The sequence below is a fragment of the Rhinatrema bivittatum genome, chromosome 2 (assembly GCF_901001135.1).
Source record: "Rhinatrema bivittatum chromosome 2, aRhiBiv1.1, whole genome shotgun sequence".
Lineage (NCBI taxonomy): Eukaryota > Metazoa > Chordata > Amphibia > Gymnophiona > Rhinatrematidae > Rhinatrema > Rhinatrema bivittatum.
In genome coordinates, this window is record NC_042616.1 from 58,170,911 (window position 1) to 58,188,051 (window position 17,141).

General features: G+C 45.8%; 1 protein-coding gene across 8 annotated transcripts in view; it reads left to right on the plus strand.

Moving 5' to 3' along the window:
• Positions 1–17,141, plus strand: part of CCM2 (CCM2 scaffold protein) — a 278,566-nt gene that overhangs the window by 163,975 nt on the left and 97,450 nt on the right. The window lies entirely within an intron of this gene.

Sequence of the window (17,141 nt, forward strand, 5' to 3'; positions counted from 1 at the left end):
ATCGCACAGGTCTCTGGTGACAAACAGGTTTAATGGAGCCACATATATGGGTTATGTGACTTTGGTATTGACATAGATCTTTCCATAACATTTTTAGTTTTGTACAGTGGTTTTCTGTACAGCACTGGACTTACAGCTACTCAATTTTTTATTCCTTTGGATGACAGTCATATGCTGGACCACTCCTATAGCTGTATTTTGCTTCAGGCTTTCCTCTTAATTTTCAGTTTAAGCTCCTTTTTTTCCCCTCAATAGCATCATAATTAGGCACATAAAACGTTTTGCAGGTACATTTTGTTTGCTATTACTCACATCATGAAAAGTAGCAGTTCTTCTTGTACCTGCATTCAGTGTTAACCTGTTCATTAAAAAAATATATATACTGGGCTCCTTTCATATGAGACTTTTCTCTTGATTTTGCGTCATTGGTTTTCATCACCATATCTGAGAAGCAAGTCTGTGGCTTCAAGGGATCTAATGTGCTCCCATGACACTAAGTGCTACAAATATCTGGCTGCAGATTGACTTCTCTTGGTGCAATTTCTGTGTCAAAATGTCACCAAGAATTGTTTGAACTCTTCAGGAAGACCACCCCACAACTACTCATCTGGTACAAATAAGTACAGCTCGATTTTTGGCCATGAAGCCTAAAGAGAAGGCCTGTGGAGCTGATCATGGTTGTATTGGTTACCAGGCCTTGTTAAAGTAGTCCTCAGCCAGCTCGACACCTCGAATAGAGAACAGGCTCAGGAGTCTGGACAAATCCAGTTCTCCTGCTTGAGTAGTCATAAGGGCTTAAACTCAAGTCATGAATTTGAAGCAAGCAACCACCAAACATCAGGTGAAGACTTCAGTACTCCTCGTCGACATAAGACTCTGAGGGCTCTGACCTCATTGAGGTTTGCCTGAACGCCAAAGCAACCATGCTTTGAGGACTTCTAAGTAGAGGACATGCTGGTCTCCCAAATGCCATACACAATGCTTGTTTTTCTGTACATCTATCAAGGGTGTGCAGTCTAGATAATCTTGGCATTTAACATCTTAGAAGTGCCAAGTCATATGTGTTAGCATTTTGACGCTCATAATATGTTAAGTGATCTGCCTCTGATCACATCACCAGTGTTACTGGGTGTGTTAGTGTCAGTACCAGTTTGGTCCTCTGTGCCAGTATTGACTATATAAATGGTGGAGTTTGCCTTCTTGACTCAGGGGTCTCATGACTGTTATTTCTGTCTTGATCTCAGGAAGGTTTGCGTTAAACCTGTGCCATTCATACCTGCAGTACCCATCCTAGTCCCTCTTCAAATGCTTTTTCAGCTTCTAGAAGAATTGTTGGAGGGCATTATCACCAGTGACAAACACTGGCAGCTGGAAAGAACTTCTTTATTTAATGAGTCTCCCATGGAGCAGTGCACAATAATGCATAGAGACACAGCAGGGCACAGCTCGCAGCCACTGTGCAACATTTATATGCCCCCTCCCCTACTTTATATTCCAATGCAGTAACACCCCCCCTTATTCCTACTTTTAACAGCACCCTTACAAGTGGGATTCAGAGGTCTCTGCGTCTGATTCATCTTTAAAGAACAGTGTTGGAAGACTACTCTTGAAACCTCCCTTCAGAGCCCTCTCCACAATTGTTCCCCCACTGGAGAGGATACTTCCTTTCCCAGATTTGTGAGGAGGATGGTGAAAGACATCGTTTGATTTGGAGGTCTAGGAGACCCTCCCAAGACCCCTTTACCAGGATGCATCTAATGAGTTGTTGATAGTACCCATTCACCCTTTCTTGCAGGAGGCCTAGATTAGAATATGGGAACACCTATTCTTAGTACTTCTTGTGAACAAGGTGGTAGCCAAGGACCTCCAAGAGCCACTGGACCACTATCCAGATATCTCCACTTACACCTCTGACATCTTCCAAGTTTTTAGAGGTGTTTACAAAGTCTGACTTATTCCAGATGCCAGTGCTTGGATTTACCAACTTGAGTAGAGATGGGCTGAACTCCATGCTGCCCCCACACCGCAGTCGAAATGGAGTTGGGCTTTTGACTAGGTCAAGAAAAATAGCTCGCATATAACTGAAGATCTTCCTATAGGAAGTAGCTGAAAGCTTTTAGCAAGCCATTGACCTCTTGTAACCTCCAACAGCAAGGTTCTTTGTAAACTGCTTTGGGGTTCTATTTTGATACAGGGAAAGTAGTTTAAAAATGTAAATTAGCATTGTCAAGGATAGTTTTCAGATATTCCCCTCCCCTCCTTCAAATTATCCAATTATTTTAAATATGTATTATCTTGATTTTTGATGGATGTTCAGTGCTTTTGTTGGAAAGGCAGTTTATAAATTAATATATTTTAAATCAACTCAAAAGAATGTTGAGGTCTTCTGTGCTTAGGTTAGAAACTGCTTTTTAGGCCCATGAAGTTGAATCTGTCCCACCACAAGAGATGGTAGGGGACTTAACTCTAGTTACATCCTGGTTAGCAAGAAAACTGGGCAGTTCAGATACTTCCTAGACTTAAGGGACTAGAACACAATCCAAATAACAGAAAATTTCAAGATTTCCCTAAGCATTGTTTTACAGCTCTGAATGAAGGGGACTGGCTATAGTCTCTGAATCTCTAGAAAGCCAGCATCTGCCTAAAGATACATACAACTCATAGAAAATATCTCAGATTTCAGTCTTAACTGGATTTCTTTTCCTTTCTATTTTAACCATTGTCTTGCTTTATGAAATACTCCAAACCTCTTGTCCTATGTCTTATTGCATTGTAAGCTGTATTGAGAAGGGACTGTCTTTTTGTATGTTTGTACAGTGCTGTGTATGTTGTGTAGCACTATAGAAATGTTTAGTAGATTTGTAATAGCACAGAACTTCCAGTATTCTGCCTTTTGGTCTAGCTTCTGCTTTGCATGTTTTCACCAAAGGTCTGACTGTCAATGTTTGTACAAGCTTGGATAGCATTTGTTTTCTTATTTGAGTAACTTAACTGATCAAGAACATGTCTCAGTAGGGATACCATCCAGATGTCAGTCATTAGGCTACATCGATTTTTCCCAAGTTTTATATGAACCTGTCATCTCAAGTGAAATTATAGAGATTCTGGTAGGCACACCTCTGGGACACAGTTTTACTCCTTGATGACCAAGCTCCAAACATTGTGGACCAAGCAAGAAAGATAATCCAGTGTCAGCAGATAGTCTGGTTCATGCTGAGAATGCTGGATGTCGCAGATGTAACATTTCATGGCACATCTCCGTATGAGATGAACCCAGTGGAACTTGAAACCTTGGTGGTCTCTGGCCATACAGAAGCTTCAGTTCTCAAAGGACAAGCAGGATGGTAGTCGTCACATATGGGTGACATCACAGGATGGAGCCCAATCACAGAACACTTCTGTCAAAGTTTCCAGAACTTTGACTGGCCCCTACTGGGCATGCCCAGCATGGCACTAACCTTGCAGCCAGCAGGGGTCCCCCTTCAGTTTTTTTTTTCCACGCAGCAGTAGCCACGCGGTTAAGGAGCTCTGCAGAGATTCCTGACAGGAATTTTCCCTCACGGAATTACTAAAATTTAATTTACCCCACAGGGTCCCTCCTTCAACTTTTTCAAGCCGTGGTACTCTGGTAAGTTTTTTTTGTTTTTTTTTGTTTTGTTTTTTACCAGTTTTCCATCGATTACTGTCGGGTTTGCCCCTTGCGGCCTACTGGCCGTCGACCGTGGCTCAATTTTTTCATGGCCATAGCATCGGGGTTCCGCCGGTGCCCGACTGTAATCGCACCATGTCCATCACAGACCCTCATAAAGTCTGTGTAATGTGTCTCGGATGTGAGCACGATGTCCTAACCTGCACCAAATGTGCCCTTATGACACCAAAAGGTCGCAAGGCTAGAATGAAGAAGATGGAACTTCTCTTCCATGCTGAAACCCCGGCGCAGTCAATTGCATCGCCGTCGTCAGAACAGACACAGTCAACTTCGCGCCAGCATCGACCTCTGGCCGGTGACCATCTGGCATCGGACTTCTCGGCCTTTGACACCCTCTACTCCCCCTCAGGACCGAGGAGATCGTAGAGATAAACATCACCACTGGCATCGAAAGTCTCGGACCATCGAGGGAGTGAAATCGTCCTCGCCACCGTTGAAGCCCCGTCCAAAAAAGGCACCGACCTTTTTGGCGACCGGGTCACAGAGACAACCCTCACCCGACAGAGTATCGGGAGCCGCGACTCCGCCTTTAACGGTGATCCCTCCGGCTATGCCTCTGCCTCCTTCTGTTCCGGAGCTGGGGCTACTTGCTCCAGGTCTCCGAGAAGAACTGGACCGGATGGTTCAGGAAGCCATAGACAAGGCGATTCATTGACTCCAGGTTCCTCCAACACCGGTACCGATTGCGGAATCGACCACCGACCCGATTCCAGCAGTGTGGCACCGCTGCTCTCAAGGATGGAAGCGCTTATGGCCGCTTTTCCACCTATGGACCCCGGGTCACCAATGGCTCCGGTGCCCTCCCGCTTGCTTTGTCATTGGGAGGAGAAACACCGTTCCGCATCCCTCCATCGGGAGTTCTGCTGATGCCTCAGCCATCGATGCAGATACGTCCTGTGCCACCGATCCGTCCATCGGCGCCCTCGATGCCTGCACAGGTGCCTTTGATGCCCTCATCGGTGCCTCCAGTTATTCCTTCGGAGCCTCGACCACGACCTTCAGGGATCCCACCACCCCATCCTCCTCTAGTCCCTAGAGGAGCAGGTGCTGATCCCTACGACACCTGGACTGATGATTCTTCACCAGACACCGATTTGCCTTCACCACCTTCACCTACTGAAAGCAGAAAGCATTCTCCTTCAGAGGACCTTTCCTTTATAAATTTTGTGAAGGAGATGTCTGAATTGGTTCCCTTCCAATTGCAGACTGAACAAGATGACAGACATCAAATGATGGAGCTGTTAAAATTCCTGGATGCTCCCAAGGAAATAACCTCCTTATCCCAGGACAACAGGATGCTAGTCCTTACATATGGGTGACGTCACTGTCTGAGCCCTATTGCGGGAAAACTTCTGTCAAAGTTTCTAGACACTTTTGACTGGCACTGTGAGGCCACTGAGCATGCCCAGCATGCCTTGATATTCTCTGCCACAGAGGTCTCACTCTAGTCTTCGTTTTTCTGCGCTGCTGTAAGCATCGCGGTGATAGGAGCCCTCTGAGTTTTATACTCGATTCTGACTGAAAAGTCATCTCTTAAAAATTTTCTCTCTTAAGGGATCTCACTCTCACTATATCTCACCGGACGGTGCGATATTCATAGCGTTTTTCATTCAAAAACGCTGATTTTTTTCTCTCACAATATTTCATTTTCGTCGACGGCTGTCGATACTACCATGGCTTCGGTTTTTAAAAAATGCCAGACCTGTAATCGGACCATGTCGGTCACAGACCCACACCTCGAATGCATCGTCTGTTTGGGTGAAAAACATGATATTTCGTCCTGTCAGCAATGTCAGGAAATGACACCGAAGGGAAGAAAACTCTGGCAGGAAAAAATTGAGCAACTTTTTCACCTGCAACTAATTTCTTCACCTTCGACTAAATCTTCCCCAGCAGGAATTACAAAGAAAATCGTGCTGAAAAAGTCAACTGGACGGTTCTGGGGATAAAGCATTGCCAACACCGTCGACGTCATCGGTGAGATCGGAGACAGAGGTAAGGCCTAAACACAAACATCGGCATCGTCATGCCTCCACATCTGTCAGTTCCTCCCCGGAGGAACAGAGCGGGAAACGGCCAAAACATAAGGATACATCGCCATCACCTAGGCCTCCCTTGGTACAGCCTACACACTATCGCAGGAGAGGTTGTCTCCTCCATCGGCACCAAGTGTTCCACCCGTACCACAGGACTTGATTACACTGATTAAAGAAGTGGTAATGCAAGCCCTAAAAACTTCCGGCGATACTGCCGATGCCGGTGATGTCTCCTATGCCGGTGACGTCACCAATGCCGGTAAACCTACCGATGACGATGGCAATATCAGTACTGGCAACATCGATACCGGGGAAAACCCCGATGCCAGTGCCGTCGATACCAATATCGATGCCTCCTCTCTTTTCGGAGTCTGGATCGATGCCGATCACTTCATCAGTTCCGATACTGATGCCCATGGTCACCCTTGCGCCAACACAAAGAAAAAATCGAACAACATCGATAACCACTAAACAACCATTGAAGAGACCAATATCCTCGATGCCAATGTCTTCATCAACGGTGCCACTTCTTCCTGGGGCTCCAGGATCCACGGAGGCAGCACTGCATAATATATTACAAAAAAGATACCAGGATTTATTGGATTCTTTGCCATCTAATCCAAGGGAAGAAGATTCTTCTCCTGAAGACCCTTTGCCAGGACCTTCGGGCCTTCTTCCTCCACCTAAACCATCAGTACCACAACAAAAAACTCCAGAATATGATACATGGAGTGATACTCCTTCAGACACTTCATCAGAAGACTTTGTCTGACCCATCACCACCACATCCCAGAAAACAATCTCCTCCAGAAGATCTCACCTTCACCACATTTGTGCAGGAGATGGTGGACTCCATCCCCTTTAAATTGGAAACAGAGCAGGACACTAGACAACAGACTTTGGAGGTACTCCAATTCGTTGACCCTCCAAAACAAGTTGTGGCAATTCCAATCCATGATGTTCTACTACAGCTACAACATCGTCTTTGGGAACATCCCTGCTCTGTTCCTGCAGTAAATAAAAGAATGGATAAGTACCTACCTAGTGTAATCCACTCCTGGATACCAAAAATCACAACTTCCCCACCAGTCAGTGGTTGTGGAATCAGTGCAGAAAAGATCTAAAAGAACAAGAATCCACTCATCAAATCCCCCAGGTAAAGACCATAGGTTTCTGGATTCCTTGGGTCGTAAAGTGTTTCAAGGTGCAATGTTGAATTCTAGGATCTCATCCTATCACCTCTATATGACCCAGTACCAGAGAAATCTATGGAAACAAATTGAGGAGTTTGTTCCATCTTTTCCCATACAATACCAGGAGGCTGCACAGGCCATCATCAACAAAGGTTTAGAAGCCGGAAAACATGAAGTCCGAGCTGCCTACGATGGCTTTGAGACGGCTTCAAGGATGGCTGCGTCAGGCATCAGTGCCAGGAGGTGGGCTTGGCTCAATGCCTCAGACCTTAGGCCAGAGGCCAGGATAAGTTAGTGGATATCCCCTGCCTAGGAGACAACATATTCGGATCCAAGGTGCAGGATGCTGTCTCTCACTTAAAAAAGCACACAAACATTGAGACAGCTATCTTCCCTCCCACAGGACCCCCCTTACATACTGGCCGTAGGCCTTCACGGAAAGACACCAGATGGCCTTTCTACCGACAGCGCAGATATTACCCTCCTGCATCTAGACCCAGGCCCTCCAGAACAAAGCAAAGACCGCAACCACGACAACAGAGAGCAGCTAGGCCCCGACCTGCTGCTGGTTTTTGAAATTTCATCCAGCGAACTCAACCTTTACTCAAATCCTCAGCCAGAACTTCCAGTGGGAGGCAGGTTATCCAAATTTTACAATTGGATACCAATAACATTAGACCAATGGGTTCTGTCCATAATATCTCGAGGATACCAACTCTATTTCCTCTCAATTCCCACAGATTTTCCTCAGTCATTTCCATCCCAACGAAAATCACATACTTTAATTACAACTAGAATTATCCATCCTTCTGAAAGCCAGGGCTGTAGTGCTGGTACCCCAGCCTCAGAGAGGCAGAGGAGTCTATTCCCGTTATTTCCTTATTCCAAAGAAAAACGGAGGCCTTCGTCCCATCCTAGATCTCAGAAATCTCAACAAATTTCTAAAGAAAGAAAAGTTCAGGATGCTATCTCTAGGCACCAAGCTTCCACTTCTTCAAAAAGGAGATTGGCTTTGTTCTCTGGATCTTCAAGATGCTTATGCTCACATTCCAATATTCCCTCCTCCTCGCAAGTATCTGCGCTTCATGGTGGGTCAACAACATTTTCAATACAGAGTATTGCCATTCGGCCTTGCCTCTGCTCCCAGAGTATTCACCAAATGTCTAGCAGTAATCGCAGCACACTTGCACAAACAAGGTGTCCATGTGTTTCCATATCTAGACTGGCTCATCAGAGGTCAATCTCTACAAGGAGCTCTCACTTCTCTCAATCGGACAATTACTGTCCTCCACTCGATGGGGTTTCTAATCAATTATCAAAAATCCCATCTTACTCCATCTCACCTGCTTCAATTCATAGGAGCAGAATTGAACACCATTCTTGCAAAGGCTTTTCTATCCAAGGATCGAGCAGAAACACTGTCCCTGTTGGCAAACTCGATTCGCTCAAAGAAACAAGCAACAGCTCATCAGTTTCTAACCATACTAGGCCACATGGCCTCCTCAGTTGATGTCACTCCTATGGCAAGACTAGCCATGCATGTAACTCAATGGACTTTAAGGTCTCAATGGATCCAAGCCATTCAACCACTGCATTCTCCAGTTCAAGTAACCCACCAGCTATGTTCATCTCTACTTTGGTGGGTGAACAAGGACAATTTGCACAAGGGCCTTCCCTTCCAACAACCAGTCCCACAAATAATGTTAACTACAGATGCATCCACCTTGGGTTGGGGAGCCCACATTGACACTCTCCAAACCCAAGGTACTTGGACAAAACTCGAAGCAACATTTCAAATCAATTTCCTGGAGCTTCAAGCTATACGTTATGCGCTGCATGCGTTCAAGGACTGCCTTTCACATAAGACCGTTCTCATCCAAACGGACAACACAGTTGCCATGTGGTACATCAACAAACAAGGAGGTATGGGTTCGTATCTCCTTTGTCAAGAAGCTGCACAGATTTGGGCCTGGGCTCTGAACCACTCAATGTTTCTCCGGGCCACTTATCTGGCAGGCATTCACAATGTAGTGGCGGATCGACTCAGTCGTCAGTTCCAACAACATGAATGGTCCCTGGATCCCTCAGTAGTGACCAGGATATTTCAACGTTGGGGACAACCAACAATAGACCTCTTTGCGTCACATCTGAATAACAAAGTGGACAAATTCTGTTCTCTACACAAACAGAAGAACCAGCCAGCCAAGGACGCCTTTGCTCGCCCTTGGAACTCAGGCCTTCTATACGCGTATCCTCCAATACCGCTCATAACCAAAACGCTTGTGAAACTACAACAGGACAAGGGGTCCATGATACTCATAGCCCCATATTGGCCTCGACAAGTATGGTTCCCCACACTTCTAGACCTCTGTCAGGGATCCCATTCGCCTGGGAGTAGCTCCCACTCTCATAACTGAGGATCAGGGTTGGTTGCGCCATCCCAACCTTCAATCCCTATCCCTGACAGCTTGGATGTTGAAAGCTTGATTTTATAACCACTCAATCTTTCAACCAATGTATCTCAAGTGCTTATAGCTTCATGTAAACCTTCCACACGGAAGAATTATTCTTCCAAATGGAAGAGATTTACTTTGTGGTGCAGACAAAACAATATTGATCCTTTCACTTGCCCCACTACTTCTCTTCTAGACTACCTATACCATCTTTCAGAATCTGGTCTCCAGACTTCATCTGTAAAAGTACACTTAAGTGCAATCTCAGCTTACCATAACAAGATGGGAGATGCACCTATATCCACACAACCTCTTGTCAGCAGGTTTATGAGAGGTTAACTCAAATTAGACCACCAATTCGGCCTCCAGTCACAGAATGGGACCTGAATCTGGTTTTAACAAGACTCATGCATTCTCCTTTCGAACCCATAGATTCCTGTGATGTTAAATTTCTCACATGGAAAACTATATTCCTCATAGCCATTACATCAGCTAGAAGGGTTAGTGAGTTACAAGCACTTGTCACGTACTCACCTTATACAAAGTTCCTACATGACAGAGTGATTATTCGTACACATCCAAAATTCCTCCCCAAGGTAGTTACGGAATTCCACTTGAACCAATCCATAGTTTTACCCACATTCTTTCCAAGGCCTCACTCTCACCAAGGAGAACGGGCCTTACATACCTTAGACTGCAGTCCACAGGAAATCCAATCAGCTTTGTTTCTTATGATCCTAACAAACCAGGTAAAGCAGTGGGTAAACATACTCTACCCAATTGGCTAGCAGATTGCATACAGTTTTGCTATGAAAAAGCAGGCCTTCCTCTCCAAGGGCGAGTAAAAGCACATTCAGTAAGAACAATGTCAACTTCAGTAGCACACTATCGTTCAGTGCCAATCCTTGACATATGTAAAGCAGCAACATGGAGTTCACTTCACACCTTTGGACAAAGGACGACAAGATTCAGTGTATGGACAATCTGTCTTAAAGAACTTGTTTCCAGTCTAAATCCAACTCCTTCTACAACCAACCTGCTGTGATCTTCGCCTGACTCATTTTCAACAACAATGCATCACTGTTGCCTTCATATGAAATGACTCAGCCTTTAGCTTGCTGATCACCCATATGTGAGGACTAGCATCCTGCTTGTCCTGGGATAAACAAAATTGCTTATCTTGTAATAGGTGTTATCCCAGGACAGCAGGATGTAGTCCTCTCAGAACTCACCCGCCACCCCACGGAGTTGGGTCTCATACCTTTTATTTTATTTTTTGCTAAAGCTTATTGCTACAATACGAGACTAGAGTGAGTCCCCTGTGGCAGAGAATATCATGGCATGCTCAGTGGCCTCACAGTGCCAGTCAAAAGTTTCTAGAAACTTTGACAAAAGTTTTCCCGCAATAGGGCTCCGTCAGTGACGTCACCCATATGTGAGGACTACATCCTGCTGTCCTGGGATAACACCTATTACAAGGTAAGTAATTTTGCTATCCTTATCGGCCAGGTTCTTCTGGATCTCCTCAATAAGAACTGGGAACATCCTGGCTCTGTTGCTCCAGTCCACAGGAAAGCTGACACCAGCTATCTCGTTAAATCAGCTCCAGGCTTTCGCAAACCTCAATTGGATCACCAATCTGTGGTTGTCGAATCTGCCCAGAAAAGAGCAAGGAGATCAAAACCTCACACTTCCTTTCCCCCAGGCAAGGAACAGAAATTTCTAGATGCCATTGGTCGCAGTGTCTTCCAGGGATCAGTGCTCATCTCCAGATTTGCCTCTTATCAGCTCTATATGACCCAATATAATAGGGTCTTATTTAAGCAGATACAAAACTTAAGACTCCCTGCCTCAGCAATTTCAAGAGCAACTCCAAACCCTAGTAAACAAGGGTTTTGAGGCAGGCAAGCATGAGATCAGATCATCTTACGATATCTTTGACACTGCTACCAGGGTATCTGCAGCTGCTATCTCGGCAAGACGATGGGCCGGGCTCAAGTCTTCCGACATTCGCCCTGAAGTACAAGACAGATTATCCCACCTGCCTTGTGTAGGAGATAATCTGTTTGGCGAGCAGATTCAACAAACTGTGGCGGAACTCAAGGACCATCATGAGACCCGAAGACAGCTCTCTCTGATGCCTTCTGAGTACTCTTCAAAACAGCCCTTCCGGAAGGACTCTGTCATTCTCCCCCCACTGAAGTCCTACCCGCCACCAACTAGAACCCGTTCTACGAGACCATTTCAAAAAGCCCAGTCTCGTCAGAAACAAAAACCGCAAGCAGCTCCTCAGCTGGACCCTGCTTCCGGTTTTTGACTCCTGCATAGAGAGCAGCAGCCAGCTTCCATTGCCCCACATACCAGTGGGAGGTTGATTGTGCCATTTCAACAACAGGTGGCACTCAATCACCTCAAACCAGTGGGTCCTGGTGATAATTGCTCAAGGTTATCATCTGAACTTTCTCTCCATTCCACCGGACTCCCCACCTCTACCAACGTGGAGAACATCCGACCACTCCATCCTTCTGGAACAAGTCGTCTCCCTCCTCCTCCAGTCCAAGGCAATAGAACCAGTGCCCTATTCCCAACAAGGCCTAGGGTTCTATTCCCGGTACTTTCTAATCCCCCAAAAATCGGGAGGCATTCGTCTAATTCTGGATCTATGTGCCCTCAACAAGTACCTCCAGCAAGAAAAGTTCAAGATGGTAACTTTGGGCTCTCTTCTTCCTCTTCTACAAAGAGGAAACTGGCTCTGCTCTCGACCTCCAGGATGCATACATCATATCGTGATAATTCCATCTCATCGCAAATACCTGAGGTTTCTAGTAGGCCCCAAGCACTATCAGTACAGAGTGCTTCCATTCGGCCTCACGTCTGCACCACGAGTTTTCACATAATGCCTTGTCGTAGTTGCAGCCTTCCTCGGGACTCAAGGTGTTCACGTCTACCCCTATCTAGACTATTGGTTAATCAGGGCTCCCACTCAGCAAGCTGTTCTGTCGTGCCTACATCTTACTTTACACACTCTAAATTTCACTCTGATTTCTAGTCAACAATGACAAATCCTACTTAGTCCCATCTCAAACCTTATTGTTCATTGGGGCAGACTTGGACACCTTGCAGGCAAAGGCTTTTCTGCCTTGACAGTGAGCTCTCACTCTCGTGTCTCTTGCACACCAGCTGCAGTCTCAGCACTCCACGACTGCACACCACTTTCTCATCCTCCTAGGACACATGGCGTCCTCAGTTCAGGTCACCCCAATGGCCCGCTTGGCCATGAGTCATGCAATGGACTCTTAAGGTCACAATGGACTCAATCCATTCAGCCCCTGTCAATCATTGGCCACGTAACCGACTCACTCTGTCAGTCTCTTGCCTGGTGGAGAAATCAGGTCAATCTCCTCCAGGGCTTGCCCTTCCAGGCTCCAGACCCTCAAATAACTCTCACCACCGATGCTTCCAACCTCGGCTGGGGAGCCCATGTCGCCGATTTGCAGACACAAGAAACTTGGTCTCCAGAAGAAGCCAAACACCAAATAAATTTCCTGGAGCTGCGAGCAATCAGATATGCTCTCAGGGTATTTCAGGATCGCCTCTCCAATCAAGTTATCCTGATCCAGGAGGACAACCAGGTGGCCATGTGGTACATCACCAAACAGGGAGGGACGGGCTCCTACCTTTTGTGTCAGGAAGCTGCGCAGATATGGGCGGAGGCCCATTCCCACTTGATGTACCTCAGGGCCACCTACTTGCCAGGAGTGGACAATGTATTGGCAGACAAGCTGAGTCGCACCTTTTAACTGCACGAGTGGTCTCTCAACCCCTCAGTAGCGAACTGTATCTTCCAACAATGGGGTTATCCTCAAATAGACCTCTTTGTGTCACCTCAAAATCGCAAAGTAGACAACTTTTGCTCTCTCACTCACAACCAACACTTATCAGCCGAGAGGCGCGTTCTCACTATCATGGGCATCCGGTCTCCTATATGCATTCCCTCCACTTCTCTTGAAGACTCTCGTGAAGTTACGTCAGGACAAGGGAGCCATGATCCTGATAGCACCCCACTGGCCGCGCCAAGTGTTCTTTCCAATACTTCAGGATCTCTCCATTTGCAGGCACATTCCCTTGGGAAAGGATCCGCTTCTAATCACTCAAAACGACAGGTGCCTATGCCACCCCAATCTTGTCCCTGACGGCATGGATGTTGAAAGGTTAATCCTTCAGCCACTTAACCTTTCTGAACCATTTTCTCGTGTCCTGATTGCTTCACGGAAGCCTTCCACGAGGAAATCGTATTCTTACAAATGGGCCAGGTTCACGACATGGTGCTCTTCTCAATCCCTTGACCCCTTTACCTGTCCAATCACGAAGTTTCTGGACTATCTCTGGCACTTGTCAGTCTGGTCTAAAAACTTCCTCCATCAGGATGCATGTCAGTGCAGTAGCCGCCTTCCATAAAGGTGTCAGACGTTCCCATATCAGTACAACCCCTTGTAACACGTTTTTTGAAAGGCTTGCTTCACCTCAAGCCTCCTCTGCGTCCTCTGGCCCCTTCTTGGGACCTCAACCTAGTTTTGGATCTTCTCAACCACCATTCGATCCTCTTCAATCCTGTGACCTTTGATATCTCACATGGAAAGTGATTTTCCTTTTAGCAATCACTTCCGCTTGCAGAGTTAGTGAATTACAGGCTCTAGTTACCTATCCGCCTTAAACTTCTGCAGGACCGGGCAGTACTCCGCACTCGCCCTAAATTCTTACCTAAGTTAGTTTCGGAGTTTCATCTCAATCAATCCATTATATTACCTACCCTTTTTCCCAGGCCCCATTCCAATCCAGGAGAGCAGGCTCTGCATACCCTTGACTGCAAACGGGCTCTAGCATTCTACCTAGACCGTACAGCTGCCCACAGGAAAAGCACTCAATTGTTTGTCTCTTTACATCCTATCAAATTGGGGCAGCCCATGGGTAGGCAGACTCTCTCCTCCTGGTTGGTGGACTGCATATCCTTTTGCTATCAGCAAGCGGGCATTCCACTTCAAGACCATGTTAAAGCCCACACTGTGAGGGCCATGGTGACTTCAGTAGCACACCTACGCTCTGTGCCGCTTCCTGACATTTGCAGGGCTGCCACCTGGAGTTCTCTCCATACCTTTACAGCCCATTATTGCTTAGACAAAGCCAGAAGACAAGATTCCATCTTTGGCCAGTCTGTCTTGCGCAACCTATTTACAACATGACGTACCAACACCCTTCCGCCTGCCCGGTGGGGTTCAGGATGCCCTCGGCCAAATTTCATCCCAGGCCTAGTGCCTTGCATGCCTGAGTACATTTGGTGCATACTCTGACATCCTCAGCTTGGTACTCACCCATATGTGAGGACTACCATCCTGCTTGTCCTGTGAGAAAGCAAATGTTGCTTACCTGTAACAGGTGTTCTCACAGGATAGCAGGATGTTAGTCCTCACGAAACCCGCCCGCCGCCCCGCGGTGTTGGGTTTGTAACGTTTTCTTATTTTATTTTCTGCACTACCTGTAGCTTTTTAACAAGACTGAAGGGGGACCCCTGCTGGCTGCAGGGTTAGTGCCATGCTGGAAACTTTGACAGAAGTGTTCTGTGATTGGGCTCCATCCTGTGATGTCACCCATATGTGAGGACTAACATCCTGCTGTCCTGTGAGAACACCTGTTACAGGTAAGCAACATTTGCTAACTGCATCTTGCTCATAGAGCTCAAACTCTGCCACTTCGATTCCTATTTGATCAAATGTCTTTCCTTCCAAATTTTTCCACATCAAACTGTACTTGTTACAAGTCCCTGCAGCCTGAGCTGGGGAGCTCACCCAGAGAAGTTGCCCACCCAGGACCTCTTGTCCTTCCATGAAAAACTCGTTTATCAATCATTTGAACACTGAAGGGGGAAGGCCTTCAGAAATTAGGTAGCCAACAAAATTGTTCTTGTGCAGGCTTGTTCAAGGTGAGTTTGACTTGAAAAAGCAAAAAAAAAAATACTGTCCCCCACCCATCTCCAGTATCATGAGGAATTGTACAGTTTATCATGGTATATTCCTAAGGCCAACCGGTCTCCTGTATCCCGTTTTTCAATTTTGTCAAGACCGGGTGTCTTTAAGAAGTAAGACAGCGACGCAGCTTCAACTTAGATAAGTAACAACATGTATTGAATAGAAGTTAAATTAGTCTGTACTTTGTCTGTTTTTGCAGAATAATTAAAAATTTGACTCCTGAAGAAGCAATCAAACAGATTGCGAAACACCGGCCGCTGTCGGGTCTTGGACATTTGCAATTTATAATGGGTACAGATGAAAAATTTTGAATCAGCTATTTAAAAACTGGAAAGCATCGTAAGGTGACTTTGTGAACTTTGCCACATATGAGGAAAAGACCGAACGACTTTGCTACATGCATAGTCGGTGCCAGGCTTGCTGATGTGGTTTCCTCTTAAAAAAATTCAATATTAATTTTGCTAGCGTGCGCTTTTTGGAAAGTTAAGATGGAGTCCTTTTGTTGTTTGTGTATATTCCTAAGGCCTACATACTTGGCAAAAGACCATGTCTTTGCAAACACTGTCACCACCCTCCCGAGCAATTCCTTATTCAGGATGTAGTAGATACATTCTCAGGTGGCTACCTTGAACAAGAAGGTAGGTCCAGGGGTTGGTCAGAATATAGGCAATCAGCAGAAACCTTCTCCTGGAGGTATATGCATATCCTCCAGGATCCCTGGTAGTCAAGACCTTAGTAAAACTTAGAAGAAACAGAACGTATTTTCAGAGCACCATTTTGGCTGAGACAAATATGGTTTGTTCTTTTCTTGGAGCCCATTAGACTGCAATGTTATCCAAGCCTGGCCTTTCAAAATTAAGGGTCATTACTTCATTTTGACATCCACTCTGTGGCCCTCAATGCATGGGTTTTCAAAGGCATCTATTTTTGGACTCCTGGATTCGCTGAGTCTCAATTTTTTTTCTGGCTTCTAGAAAGAAATCTACCAGGAGGTTGTATGGCTATAAGTGGAAGTTTGTTTTCTGTTGTGAGTGTGCAAGTCCTTGGACCTTTCTTTTGTTCCACACAAACTGCTTGAATAGCTTCTATATCTGAGTCTGTTCTCCAAATAAACTTGAGGTTCACCACCTTGTAGAAGAGACCCAAATTTTTGTTCATTCTTTGGTTATGAGATTAATGCGGGGCTTGCTTCAATTTCACGCAAGTAAGGGACCTAGGAGTAATCATAGATAACCACCTGAAGCTAAAGAAATCTATCAATAACACTACCAAGGATTGTTTTTATAAACTACAAGTTATGAAAAGGCTCAAACCCCTTCTCCACTTCCTGGATTTTAGGACCACGCTCTTCTCCAAAACTGACTACTGCAACTCCCTCCTCCTCGGGCTTCCCATCTCCTCCATCAAACCATTACAAATGCTCCAAAATGCAGTGGCTAGAATCCTAACCAACACCAACCGGGCAGCCCACATCATTCCCATACTCCGGAACCTTCATTGGCTGCCAATAAAATACAGAATTTTACACAAGGCCCTTACTACAATTCACAAAACCATTCACAATCAACAACAACTAGACCTCCAAATCCCACTCATATCATACTCATCCTCAAGATTCATCAGAGAAGCTTATAAAGGGTACCCTGCAAGTCCCCCCAACGAAATCCATGCTGCTATCAACCACCAAAGAACGAGCATTCTCCACAGCGGGTCCGGCTATTTGGGAT